The sequence below is a fragment of the Vidua chalybeata genome, chromosome 9 (genome assembly GCF_026979565.1).
Source record: "Vidua chalybeata isolate OUT-0048 chromosome 9, bVidCha1 merged haplotype, whole genome shotgun sequence".
Taxonomy (NCBI): domain Eukaryota; kingdom Metazoa; phylum Chordata; class Aves; order Passeriformes; family Viduidae; genus Vidua; species Vidua chalybeata.
In genome coordinates this window covers 27,712,460-27,729,335 of record NC_071538.1, presented here as the reverse complement: position 1 = coordinate 27,729,335, position 16,876 = coordinate 27,712,460, and the positions used below count along the sequence as shown (strand labels likewise).

General features: G+C 38.9%; 1 long non-coding RNA gene across 1 annotated transcript in view; it reads left to right on the top strand.

Annotated features, from left to right (window-relative positions):
* LOC128792508 (uncharacterized) overlaps nucleotides 1-16,876 on the top strand; it is a 323,910-nt gene that overhangs the window by 115,395 nt on the left and 191,639 nt on the right. The window lies entirely within an intron of this gene.

Here is a 16,876-nt window from a genome sequence, read left to right as displayed (position 1 = left end):
GAGTTCTGTAATCTCAACTATTTGCTGTTGCTCCTTCTGTATTTAAATGCAGACCTTTGTGGGAAAGAGAGCAATCTAGTTAACAAAAGAAGGACTATTAGTAAGAACTTAAATGAGCTTGGCTTTAAAATGAGTGGATGTTGTCACAAGATGAAATTTAATTAAAGCTGACATTATTTCTAGCTGCTATGATTCCATGTGTTAGCAGGGAAACATTAAGGAACTTGATTAGCCAGATCAAGATGATGTTTTATATAATCATGCCACATGTTTGGTTAAAAGCTATAATCTGAATTTACATTAGACATTGGAATGTTGTCCCCTGTTGCTGGGGATAAGTGAAGCAAGACAAGAGCCCTTTTCTGCTTCAGAGCCAAAAGTGGGTATCTTTCAGAGGAATCAGGTACTGCAGATATTCAGGATATGCCCAAGAAGGAGCCCGTGCCTGGGGACACATGCTGCTCTTGCATGAATGAGATTCCTTACTCTGCCTTCTCTTCCTCTTGTGGGCAAATCTCAGCTTGATAAATCATTTTCTCCCCTGCCATTAGTAAAGTAGTATTTAAAAAGAAAAAAAAAGTTAGGCTTGAAGTATCTCAGATAAACCTGCCAGGGTGTAGTAGTGAATGGTCACTAGAATAAAAAATGCATTCAGTACCTAATTTTCGGCTTTCTGCAGCCTTAAGACAAACAAAAATTGGTTGCTACATCTGTTCACTGAAAAACTGACATTTTGAAGTGTTTTCTTTCCAGAACAACCAATTCTCTTTTCTCCAAAATTTCACTTTTGAAGGAAATAAATTTTAAGGGTTTTGAAATTCTCAAAAGTAACAGAATTTAGGAGTCCAAAAGGTTCCTAGAGTTTGTCAGGTTTTAGGAGTTTGTAAGGTTCCTGGCTCAGCCATAAAGACCAGCTCTCAGATCTTGCAGTCTGATAAAGCCAGCAAGATTTTATAGTCATGGCTGGACAGAAAGATTAATAGCTTGGGAAGATTCTCAGATGCAATACTGTAAAGCCAGGAACAAATCCTGTGAATCCTTGGAACAGATGAGACCCTGGGAGCTAATGAGTTCACACCTGCCCAGCAGGGCTGCTGAGTGGTAGGAATTCTCTCCATGCTTTTCATCTCTAAATCCTTAAGTAAAGTTTCCAGGGCTTCCAGGCAGCATGAAAGTTTTGAAGGTCCATCAGCTAAAGGTTGGGACAGAAAGGGGAGATATTTTGTGCCATGGATCCCTGGAGAAATGCTTTCCCCAGCTCAAATTGTGTATATTTTTTTTGTCAGGACCACAGGAGCTCATTCCTCTCTCTACGTAGGAGCATGAGGGACTGAAGTGGTTGGGCACTCAGTGGTGTGGCTGTTCAAATGCTGCTGCTTGTTACAGTCACACTTTCTTTACTGATGCCTTATGATTTTAGCTTTTATATTTTTCATATATTGGTAATCCTGCACTTCTTTAGTGTATAACTCTAAACTCCATACAGAGCGTGAGCTGCTGCTTTCCCATTTTGGTCAGACACAGCAATTCCTCTCCAGGCCCAGGAATCAAGGACACCTCCCTGTCTCAGGCCCCAAGAGATGGAAACAAAAGTGAGGTGGGGGGAGCAAACTGGGGGTAAATGGCTTCATTACCTGAAGGTGCAGTTGGGAGATTAATCTCCAATATGCAAATGGACCAAATTTATAAAAGTGTGAAAACTCATGACACGTCCATTTTTGGGTGTAGCCCCTGGGGAGGCTTTGTCTGCCTGAAATGTACCTGAAGGCCCTTCATTAAATATAACTGCTTTTTATTCCCTAAATTTTGTCTGGCCTCTGTTTTTAGGTACTCCCAACAAGGCAGTCTTTGAGGCACTTGCACTTGTTTGGTTTATTTATCAGTTTTACAAGGGGTGTGTTTTGACATAGAAATTTCAAATGGTACCATCATGCATCCAAGGCTAACAGGTTAGAGACGTCCCATCAGAGTAAATGGATAAAACTTGATTTAATTTTTTGCTTAGAAATGTAAATGTCAAGCTTCATAGCTTGCTGGAGAAACTGTCTAGGCTCTGAAATCCTTGATGCAATGCTGGTTTTTAATCGGGTCATAAGATGAGCTTCAAGGCTAGATGAACTGAAAATTCTATAAAGTCCTTAAAAGTTAGTATTATTTGTAAAATCAATTGTGTTACAATAACTCTTACAGGTCTCATTTTAATATCTTTGAAGCTGATGGGATTTGCATATAAATCCATATTCTTAAAGTAACGTAGGAACTGATTTTAGAACTCCAAACAGACTTTTGATAAAACTTTCTCTGAGTTTGAAAATTTAAATGGTAATTGTGTCCACATGATCCACTTAATCCCCACCACAGAGAGCACTAGAGGCACTCCCTGGACCTGTAATTACTTCAGGGGTGTGAAACAGAGTCTTAAGATCAATACAAAAATGTTCTAATCCTCTTAGTAATTATCCCAAACAGTGTCATTCAGTTTTGTAAATGGCCTGATTCTGGAGCACCCCTTTCTTCCTGGAGCCCCTGAACATGGCAGCACTAAATGGTTTCCTCCCAGGACAGCTGCAGTGCTCTCCTCAGCAGAATTCCCCCACTTCTCCTTGCCCAAGACTTCCTCCTGGAGCCTCACACCTCTCTGCAGATAAACTTGGCTCCCCAGAGCCTGCAGCACCCAGAAGACAATACCATTTTCTGCTCAGTGTGCCTCCTTAGAAAGTGTTTGTTGATACTGCAGTAATCTGTTTCGAGTCACTTTGCTCAGTGTTCTAGATCTTGACTGTAGTTTTCTATTTATAGCTGAATTCCCTCAAGGTTTCTAAAGGCCTTTTTCATTCGAACACCATTCATACATTTTAAAGAAATAAGTTTTCTTTGTATTTGTTTTAAAAGGGTTCCATGCTAAAATACAGAACAAACAAGAATATTAAAAAAGTTGTCTGATGAATGCTTTTCTGAATGGAAAAAACAGTTGATACAAGATTTTACATTTTTTCTTTCTGCTTTCTAGCCATGTTCTTTCAGATGTAATTTTAAAAAACCTCCAGGGGCTCCTCAGGAGTTAGGCCTTTACCTGTTTTACTGCCATTATTAACTCCTGCATCCTGGCAGCTCTTGCTGGAGAAGTTATCACTAACATTCACTGTCATCGTTAGGAGACAACTTTAAACTGATTGGAGTATTTATCAAAAGGTGTTGTTAGAACTCTCAGCTGAACTATAAATCATCCTCACTGGCTCATGCTTTGTCACTCTCTGAAGCCTGACCCTTATTTTATTAATCCACAGGAGAAAATACATTAGAGAGGAGTGTATTGAAAGAGCAATAAATTAGCTGAATGGTCTTTAATAGACATTGCTGTCTGCAGAGAACTGGGTAAATCTCAACAATAAAAAAAGCAGAGAAGTTTTGCATGTGGATGCTAAGGAAATAATTCTTTCAAATGATAATGTCTTGTTCCATAAATTATATTATTTTATCTATGTGATTTTGTAAAATGACCCAGGTTGTCCCCCCAGTAATCAATCTGATCATATTCCCAAATATACAAATTGGCTTTATGCCATTCATTGTTCCATTGCAATTAGGAAGGTAGATTTGCATTCTTCCCACCTCTGTGCTCCTACTTAAAATGTTATTCCACATAAATACAGAATTTTTTGTGAAAAAGAGCACAAAATATAGGAAAATCCACTTTCAGAAATCTCTGATCCCAGAATAAGAATTAAAATAGAAAACTTTGCAACCTGTCTTGTGTCTTTTTAAGACAGTTGAACTACATCCTCAGTTCCTAAAGGAAACTTTATGGAAGTGATGGGTGGCTGTAGTTAAAATTTCATGGACTTGCAACAGTAACTACATGTACGAACCATCAATTGGAATACTCCATTCAGTGATTCCATTGGGAAAAAAAAAACAGACATTGAGATGAAGGTAATTTAGGTTTCATCTTCCTAATATCCTCCTGTGAAATACCTTCTAAACCCAACAGAAAAGCAACATAAAGGCAGAAAACTGGTATTTGTTTCAGCATGTGTATGACCAAAAAAAAAAAAAAAAAATATCTTAATCTATAATGAACAATTGAACAAGAAAACGTGAAATGTTCTTAGCTGCAGAACTGTGTTAGTGGAATATAAAACAAGACAAAAAAGCTAAAAATATTTTGTGGGATTATTCTCCTAAGTGGAATTGTGCCAAGTGGTGAAGTACAAAGCAATTATTCTGCCTGACGTGCATCCACAGAACTGTAAGTGCACAGGCTGGCTGGTTAAGGGGGCAATGCCTGCAAATGACAGCTACTAAGGGTCACTGCTGCCCAGTGAGTGACATGAGGTGTCACTGAGGTCATTGGCTGGGAATGGAGAGGGAGGAGTTGGTAAGCATGCCTGCTGGTAGGAGAAATGGCAGTGTGGATGCAGGCTGGAAATTGAAACTTGTACCTTTCAATTTAGTCAGTTGGTTTCTTTCAATTGAGTTGGAAAGACACACAATCTGTTAGAACATCTCTGGTGAGAGCTTAATATCATGAAGTGCAGTAATTTGATCATCTGCGGTCATCTGAGCAGCACTAAGTTTATCCCTTGGGCAATGCCACTGACTTCCCTGGAACTACTCCAGGGAGCAGTTGAGCCCTGTGCTCAGGGAAGGAACAAACATTACACAGGTTTGCTTACACTGTGTTGGCAGCAGAGAAGCTTTCATGTTGAAAAACTGTATTCTAAACATCTTCATCCTGGTAATTTTCAGCTATTTACTTACCTGCTGATTTCAGAGGCAGAATTGGAATATGTGGACTTGGGGTTCATGTATTGCATGGTTACAAACAATTAAAACAGCAGCTTCAGAAAATGACTATATTTTCAACCACAGACAATATTTCTTTTGTGCTTAACTGGGCTTAATTAGCATTCTCATGCTGGATGAAAACAATAATTTATAATAATTGCTGTTGTCATCCAATAGAGGTTTCCTTTCACCTGCAAATCATTTGTGTAGTTCTGGAAAAGTGAGGGACTGCCCTAAGTGGTGCTGGGGGAATGGAACTGGCTGGGAAGCTGGGATGGCAGGGAAGGCAGTGCAGCAGGAGCCACATTGCTCAGCACCATGGTGGGGCCCAGAGACCATCTAAGGACACCACAGAAGGACAGAACTGACAGTAAATACACCCACTTTGAGGTCTGCAGGCAGGTTTCTAATGAACTTTAATTAACCCCACATCTCTTAAAATATTATGACATTAATTACTCTTTTGTAGTATAGGTATTCTAACCTGCCTCATCCAGTCATGTTTTGACTGAGATAAGCAAAAGTCTCCTCAGACTTTTAAACTGCTGCCAAATTAAGAATAAACATGGTTCTTTGTAGTAATAATAACTTTATCATAGGTAATAGGCAATGAGGCTGAACATTTTAAGATATATTTGCATCAAAACCAATAAAACTCTTATGATATAGTGGAGATTTTAATTTAAAAAAATGAGTGAAACTGGCACAAAGTGCCCTGAGAGAACAGTATGAAAGTGCAATTTAACAGAGTTGGTCTGAACAGTTAAACTGAGTCTTTCAACTACCTATTTAAAATATTTTTGGGCAGATATGCTGGCAGATAATGCAGCATTTCCAGGGAACAACTTTTGGAATCTGCTTCATTTCATCTAATTTAGCAGATAAAACTTTTAATATAGAAATAGTGGAAAGTTTATGTTCTTGTAAAGGAATGAAATTTTACTTTGGGAAATATGGTATCCATACTGGATAGATTGAATAGAGTTTGGTCAGTGCCCAGTACACTTGTTGGTGCAAACCTGGTGAGATGTTGGACTGCAGCTAAACAATTATTCAGCACACAAACAACCTTGATAAAAATGGAGCTGAAACAGCACCCTCACTGCCTCAGAAAAGTCTCAGTGCACCTTAGAAAAATTCAGCAAGCAGCCTTTGATAAGCTGTGTCAATGAAAATTTTGTTCTTTTAAAAATAATTCATAGAATCTAGCAATAGTTAGGGTCCCTTTACACACCCAAGATGAAGACAGCAGTATATCAACATAAGAACACTGACTGTTTATGATGAAACATAAAATCAGGTTTTAAAAAGCCAAGTCCATGTACAGAGCTTGATGCTGCAAGCAGTGCTAGAGTCCTCTTTGCCTTAAATTCTGCCAACTTCAATGGGAAAGCCGTAGTTCACACAGAGGAAAGCCAGACTGTATTGGAAATAGGGCCACATTTTTCTAAAAAGCTGACTGCAGTAATCAGCCAGGCAAAGCTCCCATGGCACATGGAGAAAATGGCAACCTGTGACTGTGCACTTTGTTCAGTTCAGAATTTGGTTCTACTACATCCAACTAAGCTGCTTAACTGTGGAAAGGAACTGTATTTTGAAACTGAAGGCAATTCCAGTTCTCGGTTACTGTACAGCAGGAAGGGTCCTAGCAGTGGGAATTGAAAGACAAGGTGCACACAGATGCTTCAGCAGCTGCAGCCTGCTAAGTGTGTGTTAAAGACCTCCTTTTTATTCATGGAAACATGGATTTGTTAAGCAGAGCAAAGGCAAGTTCTGCCATATCTACTGAGATCACCTTCCCAGCTGGTTCTGCTAAGACATAAAGGGAGCAGTTACCCATGTTAAAAGCAGAGAAGTTGAAGGAGGTTGCTGAGCCTCTTGATGGAGGTTGCTGAGCAGGTATTTAATTCTGGTCCCTTTGGCTCTTCTAATCACTGATGTACCAAATGCAAAGCCTTTGTTTTTTTCCCCTTCCCAGTCCTTGAATCAGCCAGTCTTTTCTTGAATTATCAGTGAAATATCACCAAATACTTCCCAGTAAAAGGAAAAGTCATTTGCAAGAATGGATGTGGCAGCTCTTAGATCCCAGTTTTCTACTAATCTTATTGGTGGGAGTTCTGAGAAACTCCATGTTCCATAATGAAATTCTTAAATAATGGGAAATGTTTGATGTTTGCTTTTTGGTATCCACACAAAGAGCAAACACCAAAAGCTTCACAGAAAGGACACAAGCCAAAGAAATATTACAGAAAGGACACAAGCCAAAGAAATCTTATAGAAAGACTAGAGAAAGATAAGTTTCAAATCTGTGGTTTATTTCTTTGAAATATCATTTCTTTGTATAGCACAGAATACTTTTTATGTAAAAAAATCCAACCTGCTTTAGACATTTCCTCTTAACATTCTTCTAATTCCTGGAGGTATTGCAGCCTAATAGTGGGAAAATAGAACCACTTTTATACTTCTGCCATTAGAAAAGTTAATTTATACATCTGCATTTTCTCCAAAATACTTTTCATATTACTTCAGTGAAGTTCAGAGAGTCTTAGATAGGTGCATAATTATAATAAGATCTTACAGAGATTACAACTGAAACATGAAATTAAACATGCATTGGTCAATTATCTGCTTTAGGGTGATCTGGCTGAGCTGTATGTAGTTAAACTGCTTCAATTGTCAAGCTATAGGAGGAAATTCTATGGGTTGGGAGAAATTTTTTTTGCCAGGGTAAAACCCAAGTCATCACAGAGACTACAAATACAAACTACCGTGGTTAAATTGCTTCCATGAGCAAGGGGAAACTGGATTTTCATTCTTTTGCCAGTGGATGTTTATGCAAAGTGGAACAGAATATCCAGGAGTAAATTTGCTACCTTTAATTTTGGGATATTTGTGTGTGTGTGTTTTCAGACAAGTTTGTTCCTATAGCACCCAGAGGGGGAAGGTGAAAAGCGCAGGGCTGCAGAGGATCCGAGCTCTGGCTCGCACACCAAGTGATCTCTCACATCTCTCTTAGTGAATCTAAAGCACACATATCTCTTAGTGAATCTAAAATCAAGGATTTAGAAATTGATGTCTCAGGTTTCTAGCCTGAGAACTTAAATGCCTAAATCCTGCTTGCCTGAAAAGAAAATTAGGCTCTCAGGAGATGAAGTGCCCTGAAAATTATACTTACATGTATAAGTTACCTTATATTTGCAAAGTACTTTGCTTTGTGATAATTTACCTTAAAGTAAATTTATTGTCTAAGCATGAGATTAGAAAAGATTCAAAGATGGTAACTGAGAATTCATGAGAGCTGAGATACATTTAAACCATTTTAAACTAAACTATATATGTTCTGAACTTAGATTTCCTCAAAATTTATTCACAATTACAAATCACTGCTGGAGGACATTGAATCTCTTCTATCAGTACTAAATCCCATAAAGCATATAATAAATTGTGAGTGCCTAGGTATTTATTTAGAAATGTTTTTCTTGATGTCCTGCTAAGAAAGGCTATAAGGAATGAAATAGAAGGCAGACACACACACTCCTAGGGGTTCAGCAGGTAATGCTATTGGCTGTAAAGGAGGAGAAAGTGAAATGTTGTGGTTTCCTATGAAATATTATCACCACTTCCAGTGAAGGACATACACTGATTTAGCAGTTCAGGAATTCGGTCACCAAGTGGGACAGGGGTGATAAGATTTCAGTGGGCACTCACTCCAGATGACAAAGGAAAAGGTTAAAAGTTATTCTCAGTGGTGTTTAGTACTGCTATTAGTACCTTGCTCTTCCCTTTCAAAGATGGGCAGCTTCCCAGCATCTGGAGTAGTGGTGCTACAGATACACTACTATGAAACAAACAAGTTGAATCATAAGGGAATTTTTCACTGCATATGGTTTGCCAGAGGAAATTTTCTCAGTCAATGACCCACAGTTTATTTCAGAAAAATTTGACATGTTGTTAGGTCTAAATGCAGTGAAGTATGACAAAGTTGCTTCATTTCATGAAGCATCAAATGGAGCACTGGAACTTTTTTTTTTTTCAAACCATTAACCAGACAATCTCACTAAAAATACATTATCAGAAAACTGCAGTCAGTTTTGTTCTATTTGTTTGTTTTCATTTGGTGGTATTTTTGCCTTTTTTCTTTTTTTTCCTTTAATTTTTTTGGGGGGTACAGAACCGATCCTTTGTATGTCACAACAAAAGAAACATTTATTTTTTAGTTTTGAAATATACTGAGAAGTCCTAAGGCTTGTGCTGTTGCCTTGGCACACTGCTGGGGGCTATTGCAGCTGTGTGAACCCTGCATGTACTGAGGTACCAGAGCCTTTCTGGCTGCAGTCACAAAAGCTGCCCTTCTCCTTAAAGCTCAGCCCTTGGCCTGGAGGAGAAGGGATTGCTTTTCTTCCCTTTGTCCCCTCAGCCAGATTAGGAAATTCTCAAGAATTTGAAATTTGGAGTAAAGAGGAAGCTGAGGTGAGAACAATGTAATGGGCAAGCGTGTCAGACAAGCTGTTTCTTACAAGGCTCTAAAGAGTTTGTTTTCCTGCTTTTTCTGTGACCTGGGGAAGTTCATGGCATTGCTGTTCAAAGTTATCACAGAGACTAAAATAAATGAGGAATAATGATTCATATTGAGAACAATGGAGTTTTGATGTCCTACAGGAATGAATTCCTCAGCTGACAATCAAGTTTTCAATACTCAACTGGCTTCTCTACCACTGATTTATTATGGGGCCAGTTCTATTAGACATATATTAGACAAATATTTTGATGTGTCTTACAATTGGTACTATTTAACTAAATAGAATGGCAGCAATGATTGGTTCCTTACTATTTTCCCATGTGGTGTCCAGTACTGTGGCCTTACAAAAAGATCCTATTAATAGAGTATAAAAGAGAAATTAATGCTCCAAACATGCATGCAAAGTGTGAGGCAATTTTAATCAAACCATTTTAGGCTTTGTAAATTGTAAATTTGCTTGAGTGAATCTAGTAGAGCTGAGAAAATTAGACTTCTGAAAAAGAGAAAGTAGGCCTCACAATGTCAATGATAAGAAATTATGTATGAATATTTCAGAGGTACAATTTAAAATGTGAGGGTTTATTTTATTTTCAGGGAGCATTTTCATTAGTTTTTAGTCTTATTATTTTGGCTTTTACTTGTGATTTTTCTTCTTGTATTTTGGAATTGCTTATGACTTGCATGACTCAGCAGTGAAAGGAAAAAGCTGGTAATCAATTTTAGAACATTGCAGGTGGGAGAGTCATCTGGTTTAGTTTATCACAACCACACAAAAGTGAACTTATCTGAAATTACCTTTGAAGCACAGGGGTAGGTCTCAGTTTAAGCTATGTTTTCCTGTCTATTGAGATCTGCTCAGGGAGGGTTTCACAGAGGCCAAAGCCAACCTCCTCTCCCCTTCTCCCAGGTGGGCACATCTGTTCCCCATCACACCGTGTAGCTGCACAGCTCTGCACAAACTCCTCCTCTGCCTCCCTTCCTGCTATTCACACTGTGGCTGCATCTGTGCCTGCATGGAAATCACTGAAAAGCTCAGAGCATTTTAAGAGCTTTTTTGCCAGATGATGGGTTTGAAAATCATCTCAGTCTATCAGTATTTTGACAACAGACAGCTCAAAGAACAGTCTGAGCTCATCGGGGAGAGCTCTCACTGTCAGTTCAGAGCTGGTGGTCAGGGCACAAGGAGAGGGTGTGAAATGACAGTGTCATGAACTTGCCAAGTGATTCTTGCTGGCTTGCTGGGGGTCTGGCCAAAGCCCTCAGCGTGATGGACAGCACAAGGACAGGGGAAGCCTTTGCCCTGTGGCAGCTCGAGGATGGCTGATGATGAATGGAAATGACTCCCAATGCAGTGGAGAACATTAGATCTTACAAACGCAGCTGAGCTGGCTCCAAATTACTTGTGGGCCTGAATGACTTTGCTTTAAATAGGTTTTCCTACCATGAACACCACCAATGTTAGGTTGGTTGGGGGTTTTTCCCCACTGCCTCCTACTTTTCAAATATGAAATTGTGTTGGCCTTGTGGATTGTTGTCCTTGGGGCTTCTTTTTCATGCTCATTACCTCATTCTTTGAGGCAATTTCAGCTTTTAGTTCTGTGGGATTTTTTGTTTTCATACCATGTGTTTTTCCCACATTTTTTCTCTCTGTATTTTGCATATAGAAAAAAATCAAGTTTACACAGACCATTTCAGGATACACATACTCAGGTCAAACAGCTCTAAAATTGAATTACAACATTTCAAAGGAAATCTCGTTCTCCATTTTTGTAATCCACAAAAATAAACTCAGAAGAATATAGGCCTTCTACAGAATAACATTTCAGGACTTGTAGAGTGATAACTTTATAGTGCATTTTGAACTCCTTTTAAATGAAGTAATTCTTTGGGGAAAATTATGGTCACACATACTCCAGAGATTTCTTTTTAGATAAAATAATTTAATAAAATGCTGAGATGATAGCTATCTCTCTCTTAATCTAGGCATGTAATTTTTTTTTAATATTTAATTGTGTGTGCAGGAACTGAGGACTCCTATATCCCCTAGTGCATAGTTGCTGTATTCAGAGTCATTCTTCTTGCAAAGGGTTTAATATCAGGATTGGTCAGAATTATGGCTTGACTTTAGCAAATAATGTTGGATATCAATTGGGCATAACTTAGAAGAGGAAAGTTACAAGAAAAGGTTGAATAAATAAAAGACAGTCATTTCTGTAGGATCCCTGTTAATTTCATTCACTGAGATATTATCTAAATTTACAATAAATGGAAGAATCAGTTTATCCATGCTTTTTCTATTTTTTCAGGAATTTGATTTTTAATGTTTTCTTATTACTCTCCAATATTGAAAAGTCAGCAGATAATTCAGGTCAGAAAGGACATTTGGAGGTCTCTGGTCCAAGCCCTTGCTCAAAGCAGGGTCGGCTTTGGGCTCAGACTCATATTTCTGGGACCTTATCCAGACACATTTAGAACATCTCCAAGGATGGTCGCGGTGACAGTGTACACGGAACTTCAGTTGGACAAACAGATGCTCTGACTGCTCCAGACTCCTCAGATGAGCTGTGTCCTTGAACCCGAACCCTGGAAGGCTCTTGGGGAAGATCTGTTGGAGAGTAGATGATCTCCCTCATCTCCCAGGGTGCTAGGAGTGATGTGGGCAAGGTGAATCACTGGCCACTCAGCTGGGTCCTCTCAGCTAATGACCAGGGATGTGGCTGTGCTGAAATGAGAGTAATTAGACCTGTCTCTTTCCCCCGAAGTTCAAGTCAATTAGCATGTGCTTGGGTTCTTCAGTGGTGAGCTACTTGCAATTTAGCAAAGCGTCAAGTGGTTAAATTGATTGGGTTTGGCACTTCAGCTGCCAGGAGGAAGAGATGATTTTTTTCTGTGCCTGATGAGGGCATATTATACTTGACAAGCAAATATCAATACTATTAGAACTACAAATATAATCCTTATACAGAAGATGTTTATAAAATATGTTTACATTAGTGCCAATAACAGTAAAAATGAGGAGAGTGATGAACACAAACTCCATCTGTAGCTGTGAAAGAGTAGCTATATAGACTGGCACTAGTTCAGCTATCTTCAGAAATTTTAGTCCTTTCATTAAGGATGCCAGAAGCAGACTCAATAGAAATATTTACATTTTTATTTCAGAGCAAGATAGCATCACTTTGAAGACACTTTTGTTCCCACTGAAGTGTGAGGATCAGCAGAAGTTATTTAAACGTGTTCATTTGTAGAAATTAAAGACCTGATTATATTGGGGATATTTTAAGCTCTTTTTAGGGTAAGCTAGACATTCCAGTACTGAGTTCTGCAAAATTGTCATTCTCCTACAACTTGACCTGATAGAGAGCTGGGTCAAACATTCGTCTTGTTTATGGTAATAGAATTCATGACTTTTTGCTTTATAGGAAACTAGCAAAGCCCTCGTATGGCATCCAAAATGCAAATTAAATAGCCATAAATAACACCAAAAGAAAATACCTGCTCTGTGCTGCACTGCAAAGATACAGAGTAGTGCTGTGCAGGTCTGACTGGATTATGAACAGCAGGCATTACAGCACATTGTTACACTGCCCTTTGCAGCAACCAGGAAGTTTTCAAGCTCTGTTTATTTTGCTTTTATTGTATGGAAGCTGCAACCCACTTGAAAGTAAATAAAATTATGAAATATATTTTCTGCGAGGAGAAGAAAGCCAGAATGCAATCAGCAGTACCTGAAACACACACACTCTGTGTTTCTCAGCAGATGTGTTACTGAATAGAATGCCCAGGCATTAGCATTTTTAATGTCCTCTTAACAGCATATGATAGATGTGTCATGAATAATTAGATATTATTAACTACTGAACAGTGCTTAATTCACTTACCTGCCGGTACATTTGCCCTTTCTATCTGACAGCTCAAGTTGAATAAATGCTATCTCTGGCTCTGAGCCACCAGCTGTACGGGGCACAAAGGTCAGCCTTTCACATCACAGAGTGAAAGCTTTTACACTGAATAGAAATGCAGCTTCCGAATCTGAGCTGTTTGAACGAGACCGCCAGTGGTAGAGCTGCTGCTGGACCTTGCTCCCTGATTGCATGGTGTGTTAGCACATCATTTCAGTGCTGCTCAGCCAGGAATTAATGTCAATCAGCTAAGAAAATCCTTTTGTGGGATTATACCTCCATTTCTGTAACTGCATGCCAAGAAACCTCTTACACCATAACCAATGTAATGGCCAGGTCCTCATCTAATGAGAACTCTATTTCATGGTAAGAAACCCTTGACTTACTGGACAGCATTGTTTGGAGGAGTGTACCAATCTTCAAATCTCTAGCTGTACATAATCCTATAAACTACCTTAAAATACTGATGGGAATATTGTGGGTGGGTGTGGTTTTGAAGATTTTGCCGCATTAGTTTTAAGTTTGTAAGGCCAGGTTTATAATACTGTAGGGCTTAGAATATTCTTCACACAGATCTCTAGGGCTACACTAGCAAATAAAATAAAATTTACAGCTGGAATAAAATTGATTACCTTTGCCAATGTTGTCAGCAATTGATGTTTTAGGCAGAAAATAAGGTCACACTAAGGGCCAAGGCCCTGCTGCAAATGCCATTGAAATCAATGGAAATGTTCACACTGACTGCAGAGTACTTAAAGGTCAGGCTCTGAAGTCCAGATTCTCCTGCTGGAAAGCTGCCCAGCACTGGAGGTTGGCCACTGAACAAACAGGCATGGAAAGAAACTCACCTCCTCTAACAGGCAGCAGATTACACTCTAAGGTTTAAAAGGAGGCAGGGAAAGAGGCAGTGGGACAAAAGACAGGGAATGTTTTTTTAATAAAAAAAGATAGAGATTTATGCCATTAAAAAAAAAAAAAAACAAAACTCCAATGATACGGTGTACTTGCTGTGATTAAAGAGAAAACTGGAAAAAAACTTATAGGAAAAAAAATAGCTGGTATGACTTAATCTGCAGAAAGTCAGATTGTGTAATTCAAACTACGCTGAATTCTATGAAGGAAAATATTCTTGGGAGGAAAAGTAAAAATAAAGTGAGTCCTGCACATGAAGATCATGCCAGAGGTTTTGTGTTGACTTTTTGTATCTTCCACATCTGTGAGAAAGCAATTCACAGTCATTCCTGAAGTTAAGCCTAACATGAAGTGCAGGGGAGGTTAGGCAGTGTTGGCAGGTTCCGCGTCCTTTATGAAGCTCTGACAGACTTTGCCTCTCTCAGCATGTGCTGTCTCATCTCTTTCATTGCTGCTGAGCACAAACGCTCGGTGCATATGCTTGAGAGATGCATTTTCACAATGAGGTGGGATGGGATGGGAGCTTTTGCATCTAAACTGAGGAAACAGGAATTAAACAGTATTGAAATGGGCTCTGAGCTTCCTTCCTGCTGTTGGGATGCCACGCAGCTGTTTCTCTTCAGGGGAGCAGAGCCACAGGAGGAGAAACAGTCTTTGCTGATTGCTCTTTCTCTAATTGATATGAATGCACTTAGCGTGCACATATATTTATATAGATATTTATGTTATACAACACAACTCGAGTCATGTTCGTCTTGATTCATAAAGAAGAAATCCTGGAATTTTGTTCCCATCCATTTGGTTACTGTTTCTCTCAGAAGTATTTAAAAAGTTGTAAAAAAATGCTTATTTTTTTGGTTTTATTTTCTATGTCTGTGGGAGCCATCTACCCCCAGGATTAAGTGGTACATATATTTTTGTTTGTTCAATCTTAAGTGAGAAATTGGGAGGTACTGTATTTATATTATGAGTGCCTGAAATACAAAGACCAACTGTAGAAGGTATTTAATATATTTTTATATTTAAAAAAATTACTACAAAATTGTTATCATTAAGTATCTTACAGGGTACAGTAGTTGGTCTTAAAATTGGCTGGTTTGAGTTTGTCTATGCATACAGTGACATATTAATTATAAAGCATTTTAACCAGTTCACTAATTGTAAAGTGGATACTATGATTAAGCAGAATTAAAAAGGAGCAAACATAAGTTTCAGCACCACTCTCATGCCTAATGGATTGGTGAACTCCTCAAGATTAGAATTATACTTGTCTGTTGAGTCCATGCTTTTCGATGCTAAGTGATATTTTTACAGTTAATTAATTTGTTTTTTTTTATTTCTGAAAACATTTACAAGAGTCTGATCCAAACTGTGGTTGCTCAGCAATTTCATTATTGTTGTTATCTGGAATATAACTTTTTTTTATGTGTTTTAACCACACTTGACTCAAAGAATGTGAAGTCCATCCAGTGCCATCACACTGGGTAGTTTCTGTGCATTCCCTGCTGGCTATGGGCTAATGCGGGTATGATCCTTCGTCGCAATGGGGCACAAAGACCCTCCTTGCTTGTCCCGAGGAAGATTGTTCATTGCAACAAACAGAACCCTTTTATGTTCTAAACTTAACCCAAAACAAGCAGGCGTTGGCCGCCTGCCAGAGCGCTGTTGCTCCTCCCAGCCGCCTCCTTGATCGTGCAGTCCCCACGTGGCTCGCCAGCCCGTCACTGCCTCGACCCGTTCTCTGTCTGTCTGACCTGCAGCTGAGCCCCTCCCACAGTGCTCACTGGTGAGCAGGAGCGAGCAGAAGTAAACTGGATTTTACAAAGGTGAAAAAGGCCCTCAAGGCCTTTCCTATTTCCCACCATCCTTTCCTCTGGATGCTTCCTGGTGACACTGCATGGACAGGCTCCTGTCAGTTGGAGCTTAAGATCTATGCCTGATCTACTTATGGAATTTACAGCTGGAAAAATATCTTGTTTCTTTCCAAACAGCTGCTGCCCTTTTCTGCTCTTGTGTGTGTCTGCTGGTCAATTTGCTGTGTTGATTTTAATATCCTTGATGATTTTGTAGGGTTTCATTGTCACTAGGATTTCCAGAATCCTCTCTATCTCCCATAAGGAGTTAACAGCATTAATATTTTCTCTGCACTGTGTAAAGGTAGCGTTCCTTTTTTGGCAGTGGGAAATGATAAAAGAGCTTTCAGACAGTTTATATATTCAGTATCATAAATTATTTAAACATATTTGTCTGTTATTTTACCAGGCAAATACTGGGTTCTTACCATATATATCATTATATTTTTCAAAATTCTCTGACATATATTGTAGTATCATTAAAACTTTTCAGCAGCATTGAAGGAACTCTTGCCTGTAGCTAGATGAAAAAGTAATATGGTCATTTCTTTGCATTCACAATAGATTTTCTATGCTGTTCACCCCCAGGCTCTTAGTATCGAGTGAAATGCATTCCTTAATCAGACATGAGACCTCATTGTAATTGTAGATCTGCAGTGGAAAAAGGCCTGCAGAGTACTTGCAATATAAGTGGAACCTGTTCCAAGTTGAACAGTTACAGCTCAGTGTTTAGATTAGCGTGGAGTCGAGAGGTTTTATCCAGACCTGCAGAATTCAGAAACTCAGACTTGGCAATTGGAATGGGAATATTATGTTGCATTATTCTAGTAGGAATGTTAAAGTTATCAATATCTTGTTGTCTGAGAACAGCCTAGATCAAAGCTACGCCCTCAGAGCATGGG